Genomic DNA, 14,421 nt, shown 5'->3' on the forward strand with positions numbered 1-14,421 from the left:
TTATAATGCCCTCACAGTAGCCAATATGGAAATGAATGGAACTGCCGTCTCCGACACAATGCTTTAAAGAAGAACTGGTAAGTTTTTGCTGTCCTGTTAGCTTAAGATCCATGTAAATGTGTAAGACACACGACAGGAGAGTGTTGACCTACAGTATCAAGCAAACCTCTCACAAACTAGATGTCCTCTCGAACCATCTCAAAGCGTTGCACTCTGGGAGCAAAGAAAGACGATATCTCAACTGAGCTGTCATTTCCAGTCTTATTTATTTATAAGGTGTGCGAGGGTGCAACGCCTCTCCGTGGAGGAGCGACGCAGAGGACATTAAATGAAATTTTTCCTTCACCGACGTAACCATGGCGCCCATTCATCTTGGATGACCTTTCAATCAATAAAGTTCTGGGCCGAAGAGAAACCCCGAAGAGACGCTACAACAGCGGTGATGACATTTCCAGCTCAGTGGAACACTACAGTCCAACCAGCGAGCGATCTCGGCGAGGTTGAGAACACACGGGAGTTCGGGGTGGGGGGTGGGAGATGTAATGTCGCTTTAACGATTTCCTGTAGATCGAGACGTTAATGCCGATGGAATCTCGTAGCAGGAAACACAATAAATGTTTCACAATTGCTGCAGGGAAATACTTCCACTAAACAGTTACAAGACGAACGATTGCAGTGATAGCTGAGTGTTTAGCAACGTGGAAGGTTTATTTTGACTAACAACGTCAGTAGAAATAACAATTAAATATGAGTATTTTAATGATCAGTTACTGTAAGATTTTTTTCAATTTTTCTTTTGCTTCAAATTCACAACGTTCATTATTTTTATTTTATGAATTCAATATTTCAAGGGAACTCAAGAGTGCTCTTTAATTCTATTAGCGTCTTTTATATTCATATATTCTATTCCTCTTAATAGAAATGTTGCTTTTTTTTTTCCTATTGATTTTTATAAATCTTGTCACTTAAATGGATGTTTTTGCTTTAACTCTTGCCTCCAGCAAAACCACGTTCAAAAGGATGGTTTCAGTTGAAGAAGAAGGTCATGGAGGGCTGACGTTTATTCAACTAGAAAAGCACCCGGTGAATGTAGATCTCTCTCAAACCATTAATTTCCACAAGTGCTGTCATTTCACCCGAATTTAGTTTGACAATTATTGTGGATAAAAGATGGTTGTTATCGGAAAATCATCAAAACAATTTTTGTTCAAAAACTAGATACAAGATAAATGGGTAAACAAACAAATAAAAGGATCAACAAAGACTGCTTAAAAAGTATATAGCTTACCGGATCTCAAATTTGTATTTTTAATACCGAGATTTCCAACATTACTGACATGCAAATTCAGCCCTTATATCCGAATATATTGGGTTGCTTTTTTATGTTGTTTTTCTTGTGTAAGCTTTTTTAATGTGACTTTAGGTTAGGTAAGCTTTGGAACAATCTTCCTCTCTCTTTGCGCTTGATGGATCTACTGACTCCTTTAAGAAACATCTTAAGACGTTTCTATTTGTTCAGGCTTTTCCTTGATTTTCTGGAACTCCTGTGTTGTTCTCAGTATTATCTTGATCTTTAAAGTATATACTTTTTTTAGTATTGTTTTGATTGTTAAAGCGCTTTGTGACCCTGGTCTCGAAAAGCGCTATATAAATAAATATTACTTACTTACTTAATTCTATTGTATCCTTTTGGAAATGTATTAGCAGAAAAGCCCACAAATGTAGGGGAAGTTTGTGGGGAAAAAAAAGGTCGCTTCTCGAACGATCCGAAAAAGTGTATCTGAATTACATTTCACATGCTTATAATCTATGCGTTTGTGTCTTCTCGTCTGGACTATTGCAACAGTTTGTTTTCATGTTTCAACAAGAAGGATTTATCTCACTATCAGTTAATACACAACTCTGCAGTGAGAATTCTGATCCGCTCTTGTAGAAGAACTCACATTTCTCCTGATCCTTAAAACTCTTCACTGACTGCCAGTTTCTTTCAGGATCAACTTTAAAATTCTGGTTCTTACTTTCAGACCTGGATTCTCTGAGCCTCCTGTAAGTAATTAAGTAAGTAATATTTATTTATATAGCGCTTTTCGAGACCAGGGTCACAAAACGCTTAAACAATCAAAACAATACTCAAAAAAGTACATACTTTAAAGATCAAGATAATACTGAGAACAACACAGGAGTTCGAGAAATTCAAGGAAAAGCCTGAACAAATAGAAACGTCTTAAGGTGTTTCTTAAAGGAGTCAGTAGATCCATCAAGTGCAAAGAGAGAGGAAGATCGTTCCAAAGCTTAGGAGCAACAGCCTGAAAAGATTTCTCTCCTCTGGTCCTGAGCATAAGAACCATAAGTAGATTCTAAATTCTGTGTTCGTCTCAGTGGTGTCTTAACCTTTTAAGCATATATTATATTGGGTATTGTTTTGATTGTTTAAGCGCTTTGTGACCCTGGTCTAGAAAAACGCTCTACAAATATTACTTACTTACAATCTCATATCCTCCCGGCGGTGCTAAATATCAAGAACAGACCAGGTTTATCTGCCTTTTACTTGTTTTTTTACGCTTATGACGCAACAGAATTCTTGTAGCCTATCCCAGCTACAAAGGCCAAGAGACATGGGACACCCTGGAAAGGTCTCCTGTACATCATAGGACATACAAAGACAGAGCCATTCACACACACTTTCACGTCACCTTGGAATTAAGACTTGCTGAACAGCAAATATCTTTGAGCATAACTCTTACCTAGAGTAGCACGTGGGCCATGCTTAAGAATTCAACGAGTCTTTGGGTCATCTTGTTAACCGCGGCGTCACAGCAGGCGAGAGGCTTTGAAAAACATTTCCATTACCTGGATGCTGCGGCATCTAACAAGGTTCCCTCAAGGACAGTGCGTGAGGGAACAATTCTTCACAGTGGATGATTTCCATGTTTTCAGAAAACTCACCGGTGTTGGTCCGAATGAGCCGGAACCATCCGGCCTAAAAACAGAGGACATTAAGGGAAATAATGGCCGCGAACACAAGATGGTTTTTGGCGAGCAAAAAAAAATAAAGCTGGCCGACCAGAAAGAGGCGCCGATGGGAGGGAATTTGGAAGTCACATTTATGTCCATCTCATAAAACGACCCAACAGATCCCTGTCTGGCTCATTGGATACAAGTAAAACTAATAAAATGCGTCATCCCGTTTTAATTGCCGCATTAACAAAACACTCGTTTTCGCAAACGCACACGATCCCAAGACTGTATAAGTATTCCTGACAGGCAGCAGTTTGCATCGATGTTCTGCCTCCAGCTGTGTGAGAATTGCCTTCAGCGCGATGAAGGAAAACATTAGCAATGTGCGCCGCTGTGTCGACCGGAGCCTTAAAGGGAAGTGATGGTAACAATGGTGTGACAAACGGCGTCAGATCATCGCATGAGAAGTGTTTTATCTTCTGTTGGAGTCGAAAGAAATCATTCATAATTAAGGTTCCTTTGCAACAGGGCGGTAGTTGCAGATGGTTGTAGGCAAACAATGAATCTAAACTACACACAACAAACCATTAGATATGGAGATGAGTAATACTATTGTGAGTGACTGCTCATAACTCCCGACTGCAACACTAATAGACTCAGGCTTATTCATTCCTCATGCTATTAGATTGTATAATTCTGAATTTGGGGGCAGGAGTGGAGTGAAAACATAAGATTCCATGTTAATCTTTGTTTCCTTTTTCCTCTTTAATTGTCTGTGATCCATGTTCTATATCCAACTATTTATCCATAATTTTAGTTTTTGTTCGCCAAAATCACACCTTTTATATTATAGTAAATTGGAAAATGGCATCTTTGCCTGAAAGGACCAACAAGTGACAATTTCTCAAACAAATTTTTAAATGTCACCAACAGTGAAGCTCATCAGGCCACAGGTTATGAAACAAATTATAAATAATAACACAAAACCTTTGGATACTTTTTAAACTCAAACCCCAACGATATGAACAACGTGCTCTTGGATTTGTCCACGAAAGTTGGTTGTGAGCAAAGTAAGGACATAGTGTCCGTGACGTTTGTAATGTATTGGCCGCAATACCTATGAACAGGCACTAGAGGGAACATTATAGTGAATATAACTGCTGAACATGCGCAAAGGCTATTTTAGTTTTCGGTGTAACTTATGTGTGGTGGCGGTTCTAGGCAAGGCAAAACATAGGGCTTAATTTTTTATGGAGTTGTCATTATCCATGTAAAAGAAAAAATAGCATAACAGACCATTTTATTCACAGTAAAGATATCCATCTTTAATTGTTCTATTACAACTAATTTACATTAGCAGACCGTATAGCTTCATTGGTAGTTTATAGAGCGTAAAAACTACCCCTGCAGTCGGCACTGTCATTTTTCGAGGTTATTACAGAGGCAATAAACAATACTCTTTTTTTCATCAGTCCACATCCTACTAAGATTAAAGTGAACCAATTCAGTGATGGTCGTGGCCATCTTGGAATTGTAGTCGCACCCGTTTAGTTGGACTGAGTTTGGAAGGAGTGAACAATGTTACACCTGGTATTACGCCAACTTTTCAGTCAAACCAACCACGCTTTATGCAAATTGATGAAATGGAATGTAAGGAAAACTGAAAAAAATCACCCTGTAAAGTGGGTGCCAAAAGTGCCAGAGGTGGTCTTTAATGCCGTGAAAGTCTTGCTTGGTGTGAATGCGACTTCCGTGGCGTGTCCCAAAATCGTGCTCCTTCTGCGCTTTCGCTTAATATTTTGAGTACAAAAGTACGTTCACACTGAGCAGTGTGCGAAAATGTAGTGCGTCGAGAGCACTCAAACGGCCAGAAAATTGAGTGTGGATCGATGGACACTTTACACCGTCAACGGCCGCCATCTTAGTGACGTAGATACTACGCTACTACTCGAACTACGTCGCTAAATGGAAGATACGTCACTACTACCGGAGTAAATATCAATAGAAAACACTAATTTAACAACGAAACAACAACAATAATAACAAAATAATAGACAACTTAGTAACTTGTTTCAATTGGTGAAAATCGCTGTCAAGGGTTGACGATGGTGTTCCAACACGCGTTAAAAAAAAAAGTAGCAGTAGAAGAAGAAGCTGTTGAGTCATTTCCGGTAAGTGTGTAGCAGCAGTTTTTTTGAGACAGTACTACCCCGTTGAAATTTGGCTCCTTTTAAGGGAACACCATTTTTTTTAAAGCATATGTAGGAAGCGTTTTACTTGTTGCGTGTCGGACCCTCTTCCCGAAGGGCCTTCTTTTGCAGCCACACTTTAATCCATCAAGGTGACGGGATCCATTGTTGGCACCACGACCAGGTCACTACGGGTTCCGTGCGGAGATTTAAATCAAAAAGCCGTTCGTTATCATCAGCAAAACTCAATCACCTTTGGCCCCCCGTTGAGCCGTGTGTGCGGACGAAAGTTTGGCGTCCTCGCCGTGACTACGACATGTTCTAGGGCTGAGCGGGACGGTAGCTGCCAATTTTCGCCGCCAGACATCATCACCGTGGCAGATTCCACTAAGCAGCTAATCATGCTGGAAATGACGATCTCCGGGGAAGAGAAGTCGAACACAAACAACGGTTTTATTGCCACAACCTTGTGGAAGGAGAAACGGAGAGAATGAAGGCCTGCCAAACTTTTTTTTTTTTTAGTAAGAGACGAATAGGTTTAAACAATGAGACAAAGTTCATTAAACACTAACTCTAGTGAACCTTGTTGCAACAAACTGTAGGTGATACATGACGATCAACTCTACCTTGACTGAGGAAACGATGGCAACAATTTGATCAGAAAGGTTCATTTTTGCTCTTTTAACCCTAAATCACCCTTTCCTAGTCACTACCGATGCCCAAATTCTTCCACTCGTCTCCACTTTCCTACCTTCCCATCATCTTATACATCATCTTGCTTGACCAACTCGAGAATGTCGTCTGTGATTAAAATTCCCTACTGGTCCAGACACACAGACTTGGGAAGCTTCATTTTCTATATGAATAAATTAACTAGTTCATAGTACTTATTTTTTTTCCCTGCATGTTGCTACGAGCTTCTCTTTCTCAAAATGATTGCCAATGCCAATCAAAGTCAGATACTATTTGATCAGTTTTGACATTAAAAATATTCATCAGATTTCATATCAGAAACTACTTTACATTGGTCACTAAGGTGAAAACTAAATATTTGAAAACATAATTGTGGTATCCCTTGTGTTATCTCAGGGTCAGGGTGACCCGAAGGGCTGAAAACAAATGTGTTTGTAGTATCCCTTGTGTAATCTTAGGGTCAGGGTGATCCGAAAGCCCGGAAAAAAATGTGTTTGTAGTATCAATTGTGTTATCTCAGGGTCAGGGTGACCCGAAGGCCCGAAAACAAATGTGTTTGTAGTATCCCTTGTGTAATCTTAGGGTCAGGGTGATCCGAAAGCCCAGAAAAAAATGTGTTTGTGGTATCAATTGTGTTATCTCAGGGTCAGGGTGACCCGAAGGCCCGAAAATAAAATTGTTTGTAGTATCCCTTGTGTTATCTCAGGGTCAGGGTGACCAGAAAGCCCGTAAATAAATGTGTTTGTAGTATCCCTTGTGTTATCTCAGGGTCAGCGTGACCCGAAATAACGGAAACAAATGTGTTTGTGGTATCCCTTGTGTTATCTCATGTTCAGGGTGACCCGAAGGCCCGTAATCAAGTGTGTTTCTGGTATCCCTTGTGTTATCTCAGGATCTGGGTGACCGGAAGGCCCCGAAAACAAATGTGTTTGTGGTATCCCTTGTGTTATCTCAGGGTCAGGGTGACCCGAAGGCCCGAAAATAAAAATATTTGTAGTATCCCTTGTGTTATCTCAGGGTCAGGGTGACCAGAAAGCCCGTAAATAAATGTGTTTGTAGTATCCCTTGTGTTATCTCAGGGTCAGCGTGACCCGAAATAACGGAAACAAATGTGTTTGTGGTATCCCTTGTGTTATCTCATGTTCAGGGTGACCCGAAGGCCCGTAATCAAGTGTGTTTCTAGTATCCCTTGTGTTATCTCAGGATCTGGGTGACCCGAAGGCCCCGAAAACAAATGTGTTTGTGGTATCCCTTGTGTTATCTCAGGGTCAGGGTGACCCGAAGGCCCGAAAAAAAAAAAGGCGTTTTTAGTATCTCTTGTGTTACCTCAGGCTCAGGGTGACAAAAAGCCTGAAAACAAATGTGTTTGTAGTATCCCTTGGCTTGTCTCTTGGTCAAGGTGAACGACCTCCACCACTGCAAGTATTTCTGAAAGCTAGGGAGGGTCACCATGATTAAAGTGGGCGTATAATTATGAAATAACTGAAGGGAATTTTGGGCATTTTTCCCATGATTCATTCAGACACGTTTACGGTGCGTTTCAGCAAATTTCCGCCATGACGGATAGTAACCATGGCAACCAGGCAAAATACTGTACGTAAGATTCAGTTCATGTTCATCCAAAGTATTTATTAACCATCATTTGATGAACATATTCAGTCTCAACACTGCAGACACCACATGCTTTACACTGTGGAGGTTAAGATCATTTGGTTATGTTTTGTACGATGGGTTGTTATATTTATTTGCATGACAGCATGTATCGTCATGAACACGACCGATCCAAAAAGCCAGTCAGATTGAACCTTGTCTCGCCCCTGATGCCATCAGACTGTAAGTAATATTTAGTAAGTAAGTAATATTTATTTATATAGCGCTTTGAGACCAGGGTCACAAAGCGCTTAAACAATCAACTGTGTCACTTCCTCACATCGACTCATTCCTCGATGTGACCAACGTCAACCAAACACCTCCTGATTGTCTTTTCTCACCATCTTTCTTCTTGTATTCTTTTTTATTTCCTGGCTCGTTCTGCCGGTCATGCTTTGTACAGGAGGATACTTCATGGCTCATTCAAAGAAACTGGAAAATAGTTGTTCACTGCATCAACACTTGGACACTAAAGTCATCATTGGTTTTCGGTTAGGAAATAACCAGCGTCAATGTATCGAAAAAGTAGGTCAATATTCCAGCGGCATGCCTTAAAGTGACCCATGTCGACCAAAAGTTGGAATTATTTTTACAGTCATCCGTTTAGAGTCAGACAAAAATGTTGGTTCATTTTAATGTAGGGATTGATGCTCAGTTGTCTTCGTCTTCATCCAAAAATACACTTAAAATCCAAATCATCCAAATACCTCAATACTGCTGGTCTGTAATGTCCGTCTTTTATTGAAGCCTCGACAAGAGGAGTTGTTCCGAAAAAAAAATCTAAATTTTAAGCTCTTTTTCAGTGGACGCTGCTGGGCCAACATCCTGAACAAACAGGAAGTACTTCGGATGAACATCGAGAACGCTTCGAGTCTCCACTTGATTGTTGTCTATTGAATAATGTGTAGGAGGACAAAAGTAAATCCAATTCTAATTCAAATAAAGTTTTTTTCGGCCGCTATAAATATATCTATCTATCCATCTGTCTGTCATCCGTCTGTCCATCCGTCTGTCCATCCGTCTGTCCATCCGTCTGTCCATCCGTCTGTCCATCCGTCTGTCCATCCGTCTGTCCATCTATCATCCATCTATCTATCGTCCATCCGTCCATCCAACTATCTATCATCCATCCGTCCATCCAACTATCTATCATCCATCCGTCCATCCAACTATCTATCATCAATCTGTCCATCCATCTGTCCATCCATCCAACTATCTATCCATATATCTATCCATCCATCTATCCAACCATCTATCCATCCATCTATCATCCATCTATCATCCATCTATCATCCATCTATCATCCATCTATCATCCATCTATCATCCATCCATCTATCATCCATCTATCATCCAACAATCCATCCATCCGTCCATCCGTCCATCCGTCCATCCGTCCATCCGTCCATCCATCCATCCGTCCATCCAACTATCTATCATCAATCTGTCCATCAATCTGTCCATCAATCCATCCATCTGTCCATCCATCCAACTATCTATCCATCCAACTATCTATCCATCTATCTACCATCCATCCATCCATCATCCATCTATCATCTATCTATCATCTATCTATCCATCCAACTATCCATCCATCCATCCATCTATCATCCAACTATCTATCATCCAACTATCTATCATCCAACTATCTATCTATCTATCATCTATCTATCCATCCATCTATCCATCCATCTATCCATCCATCTATCCATCCATCCATCCATCCATCCATCCATCAAACAATAGTTTGTTGCGCCTCTGCATCGACCTTTCATATAAATCCGTCTCTTAAAAACATAAGAACGCACATTAAAAAGGCAGCACTGACAAATCCCTATGAGATGCATATGAGAGACAGAATGCATTTACTTGTCTATCAGGCAACTGTTGTTTCAAATCCCCTTTAGCAAACGGCAGCTGCAGCGTCTATAAGTTTATATTCGCTAGAAGCTATTTAAGCAACTTTTCCTTATCTTAGGTAAATGACAGAGACGGTGTTGCCACAGTTTCCAGGATAAAGTAAACTAAATATTATTTACTACTACATACAAGTGACTTTAAAATTAATTCCTCTCAATAAGTTACTTTGTTGGTTACCTGCTTTTGAAAGTGACCACGAAATTCTATTTTTTTCTACTAACTGCGACTGCCTGTAACACAAGTGGTTTTAACATTCGCTTTATTGCTGCAAAATAAAAGTTGTATATAAAGTTGAACCTAAAAACACAATTCCGAATAGAAATGCATTTTAGTAAGAAAAAATGTAATAAATTAATAAGAGAAGTAAAACAATTAAGAAAGGGTTCCTTGGCATTGCAACATAAACTCTTTTGTCTTAGGGTCAAGGTGACCCGAAGGCCCGAAAACAAATGTGTTTGAGGTATCACTTGTGTCGTCTCTAGGTCAGGGTGAACCAATGTCCCGGAAACAAATGTGTTTGCGGTATCCCTTGTGTTATCTGAGGGTCAGGGTGACCCGAAGGCACGAAAACAAACGTGTCTGTGGTATCCCTTGTGTCGTCTCTAAGTCAAGGTGACCCCAGAGGCCCAGAAACAAATGTGTTTGTGGTATCCCTTGTATTGTCTCTAAATCAGGGTGACCCGAAGGCCCGAAAACAAGTGTGTTTGTTGTATCCCTTGTATCGTTTCTAGGTCAGGGTGACCCGAATGCCCGAAAACAAATGTGTTTGTGGTATCCCTTGTATCGTTTCTAGGTCAGGGTGACCCAAAGGCCCGAAAACAAATGTGTTTGTGGTATCCATTATGTGGTCGCTAGGTCAAGGTGAACGACCTCCACCACTGCAAGCATTTCCCGAAAGCTAGGGAGGGTCACCTTGACCCACAGTCAACACAAGGGTTAATAAAACACGAAAGACAGAAGATCAAAAACGTACTTTTTGGTTCAATATTGGCGTCTGAAATATATTTGGCAGTTATACAGTTTTTTGTGTATCAACAAGATTTAATAACTAATAAAAATGACCCTGAAATAATACCGTAGATAAAAAAGGAAGAGGCAGTGGACTGCACACGGAGAGAGGGAAAGAAAAGAAAGAAAGAGTGGAGCTGTTAACTTTGATGGCCTAATTAAAAATTCAAGTCATGCCTATCTGAGCTCTCAGAGCCAAGACATCAGTAAATCTATTTACTTTAGCCTCCCACTCAGTTTTCAAGAGAACAGTTGGTTGGTGATAAATATTCATCCTCGTGGATGTTCTTCAAACAGTGAAGCGTAATAAAAACACTGTTTTTTTTATAGATGTAAAAAAAAATAACACAGTTTGTCATGTCTTGGGAAACTAATTTCATGACAAGCTAACTACAGCGCTCGACTTGAACCCCACTGGTGAATAATTCAAAACAAGGTGATGAAAAAAGTGGTCAGAGATTTGTTGCATTTCATCAGAAGCTGCACGCGCCATTATTTATGGGGAAAATAATTTGGCATTTTTAGGGGTTGTTTTGTGCAACACGATGGTCTGTACTCACCTCCTCGTTTCAGGTCAGCTTTGTTTGACCACGTTTTTCCACTTGGAGCGTCTTATCAACGAAATTCTTCTCTCTGGCAGCATCTAGAGAAAAAAAAAGAACAAAAGTTTACCATCAAGTGAGACTTCGGTCATCCATCAGAATTGCACACAACAAATTTGACAACAAAAGTCAGCTAATAAGATTAGCCGCTGAATCGATAAAAAAACACAAAGAGCCCCATTAATGAAGAATTCTTTCTGCCCGAACCAACAACACGCTTGAATATTTAGTCGCCCTAATAAGCTGGTGCCCAGTCACGAGTAAACAAACTCGGGAGTTATTTTTCCCCCAACTAAAGAAAGTTGAAAACACGATAATAAGATTGATTCCAACACGTGGGACCCCGAAAGTGGCGTGGTGCTGGAAAGTCGATCCAGGGGCTGGAAACGTAATCAAAGAGGAGGATCTCAGGAGCAGATGCGCGCCGCCGTTAATTGTGTTTCCATCAAAATTGACTCCTTTCCCTCCGGCTCTGAAAATGAGGAGCAGGGGTTTTTTTTTGCTTGTTAATTTTCTGAGACGCCGCCTTCAAACTCCATCACTGTCGGCTCCCGGTCGTCGCCGCGGGGACGCATTTTTCCGAGTGCATTTGAGGATGAAGACTCGCAGCCGCGCCGAGGAAATCAACATCGCTGCCACTTTGTCGGGGGTTTTGATTCCATCACCAGTTTTCTCCTTTTCGCAGCGTGATCTGTAGGTTAATACATCCTACTTTACTTAAATTACTTTCCCTGCTTACGCTTCTATCGGCACAGTCTCAATAACAAGGGAATTCATTCTTTCAGTGAATCCTTGAACCTCGTTTTACCTCAAGAAACCACTGAAGATAATTGAACTTTTCTTTTTTTTTTTTCAAAGCTTATTAAAATTCAATGACATCCGAAGGATTGTTTTTGAAATTACGCTGCTTTTATTCTTGCCCTTTTTCTCAAGGCGAGATTTCACTTTTAATTCAGAGGGTTTTGGGAAAAGTGTCATCTTCATTTTAGCCAGATTTTGAGAAGACTTTCTACAGCGGCTGTACTGTAGAGCTATTATTCTTTCATTAGGTTTTCATTTGTAGGATGTTTTTTTTTTTAAATCCTCTCTCCTGTTGTGTGTACGTTCACTTCCTGCTACACTAATCATTCTGCGCGAACTAAAGATGTCAACTTTAAATGTTGAAATGTAGAAATTCGAGGCAATGCATGGTTTTTCGGAAAAATCAAATTGTTTGACACATGAATATCGAATGAACGGAAGGTACACAGACCAGAATGTAAAACGCTACTGCTCCAATTCCACACCCAACAACAAATACAAATTAAAAGGTTAAAGATTATTTTCTCAGTATTATTTTGGGGCTTAATTTTGTCAACTGTAAAGGGAGTGCGTAACTGTTCCGTCAGGATTATTTTGGGGGTTTAATTAGGTGTATTTTAACCGATTAAGTAACTTTTTTTGGTCGATTTTGACACTTAATATTGTCAATTGTAACAAACTGAGTTACAAACTGTTACATTGTGATGGACTTTATCTAGCTTGGCTCTTTAGTCTGAACCCTCTGAACAATCGTGTATCTTTCTGTTGAGTATTTAAAATATATGGTCAAGTATAAGTTAAAAAATGTAGTCATTAAATCGTCAAAATTAAGCCAAGACCATGTTTGAGATCATGCACAACAAAAACACAACTGGACAAACCCAAATTGACCTCAAAATAATACCAACAGAACATCACAGAGACACATTGGCAACAAGTGAAATTGAATTCTACTTAAGACAAAGTCTCAAACATTCACCCCGCTATAGATTGACCAATCAGAAGGCTGTATGTCAGGCTTAAAAAGGCAGAACCTTTATTTTTTAATTTGTGTTTGAGTGAGTTTTTCTTTTGCAGTTTTTACTATATTTACACTTTTACAAAGTGCTTTTGTGTAAATTAGCCGTTAGCTTAGCCACTAAGTAGCTAGACTTTTTAAAAAAAAAACACCAATGCTGTGTCTCAAATCGCATACTAGCGTACTAAAAGTTAGTATTTTTAGTGCGTTAGTGCGTCTCAATTCTTAGTATGCGAAATTTAGTGCGCCATGCACACTAAATTGGCGTACTAACACGCCCACAAAACTGAGTATGGTTCGATGGACACTAACCACCCTAAACAGCCGCCATCTTAGTGACGTTGTAAACAGAAGTTACGTCATATATAAATGCATATATATTCATATACTTACAGGTGCATTTTCCGCAGCAGTAGGAGGATAAACACGTCTTCGCTGCTGATACCAGCTTAAATATCTCGCGAATATTTCGATTCTCATATTTTTTCTTTATTTCTTTTTCCAAACTTGCAAAACGTGCTGCCAGCAGGTGGCGATAGCGTTCAAACAGCTGGTTGAAACATCGTTAAATAGTAGTAGAAGAAGAAGCTGTCATGTGATTTCCGGTTAGTGTGTAGCAGCAGAGTTTGATTTGAGACATACTATCTGTGGAGAATTTGCATACTAGTTAGTATGTACACTAAACTGATGCATACTAACTTCTAGCATACTAAGAGTAGTATGCGATTTGAGACACAGCACCAGTTTAAGTTCAAGTTTCTGACATAACATCGATTATATTTCAGTTTTAAACTTTAAAAGAAATCCATGCTTTTGTTGATTTTGACCAACTTTTCCGGTTCTTCGTCAAGATTTGACGTTTCATTCATGAGCTGCTACCGCTTTTTTCTCGTGTCGACATGAATCACAGAAAAAAAAAAAAAGGAGTTTTGATGGCTGATAGTACTAGTTCATGATGGACATAAAGTAAGTAAGTAAGTAAGTAATATTTATTTATATAGCGCTTTTCCAGACCAGGGTCACAAAGCGCTTTAACAATCAAAACAATACTAAAAAAAGTATATACTTTAAAGATCAAGATAATACTGAGAACAACACAGGAGTTCCAGAAAATCAAGGAAAAGCCTGAACAAATAGAAACGTCTTAAGATGTTTCTTAAAGGAGTCAGTAGATCCATCAAGCGCAAAGAGAGAGGAAGATCGTTCCAAAGCTTAGGAGCAACAGTCTGGAAGGATTTCTCTCCTCTGGTCCTGAACCGTGTTCAGGAACCATCAGTAGATTCTGATCCACAGACCTCAGAGCCCGAGCTGGGGTGTAAGGCTGGATCAGATCAGTGATGTAAGGAGGAGTCTGACCATGAATAGATCTGAAAGTAAGAACCAGAATTTTTCAAGTTGATCCTGAAAGAAACTGGAAGCCAGTGAAGAGTTTTAAGGATCGGAGAAATGTGAGTTCTTCTACTAGAGCGGCTCAGAATTCTCGCTGCAGAGTTTTGAATCAACTGCAGGCGAGACAGATCCTTCTTGTTAAGACATGAAATAAATAAATAATAAATAAAGAAGAAAAAGACGAAAGCAACGCG

Source organism: Callionymus lyra, chromosome 15 (genome assembly GCF_982586985.1).
Source record: "Callionymus lyra chromosome 15, fCalLyr1.hap1.1, whole genome shotgun sequence".
Lineage (NCBI taxonomy): Eukaryota > Metazoa > Chordata > Actinopteri > Syngnathiformes > Callionymidae > Callionymus > Callionymus lyra.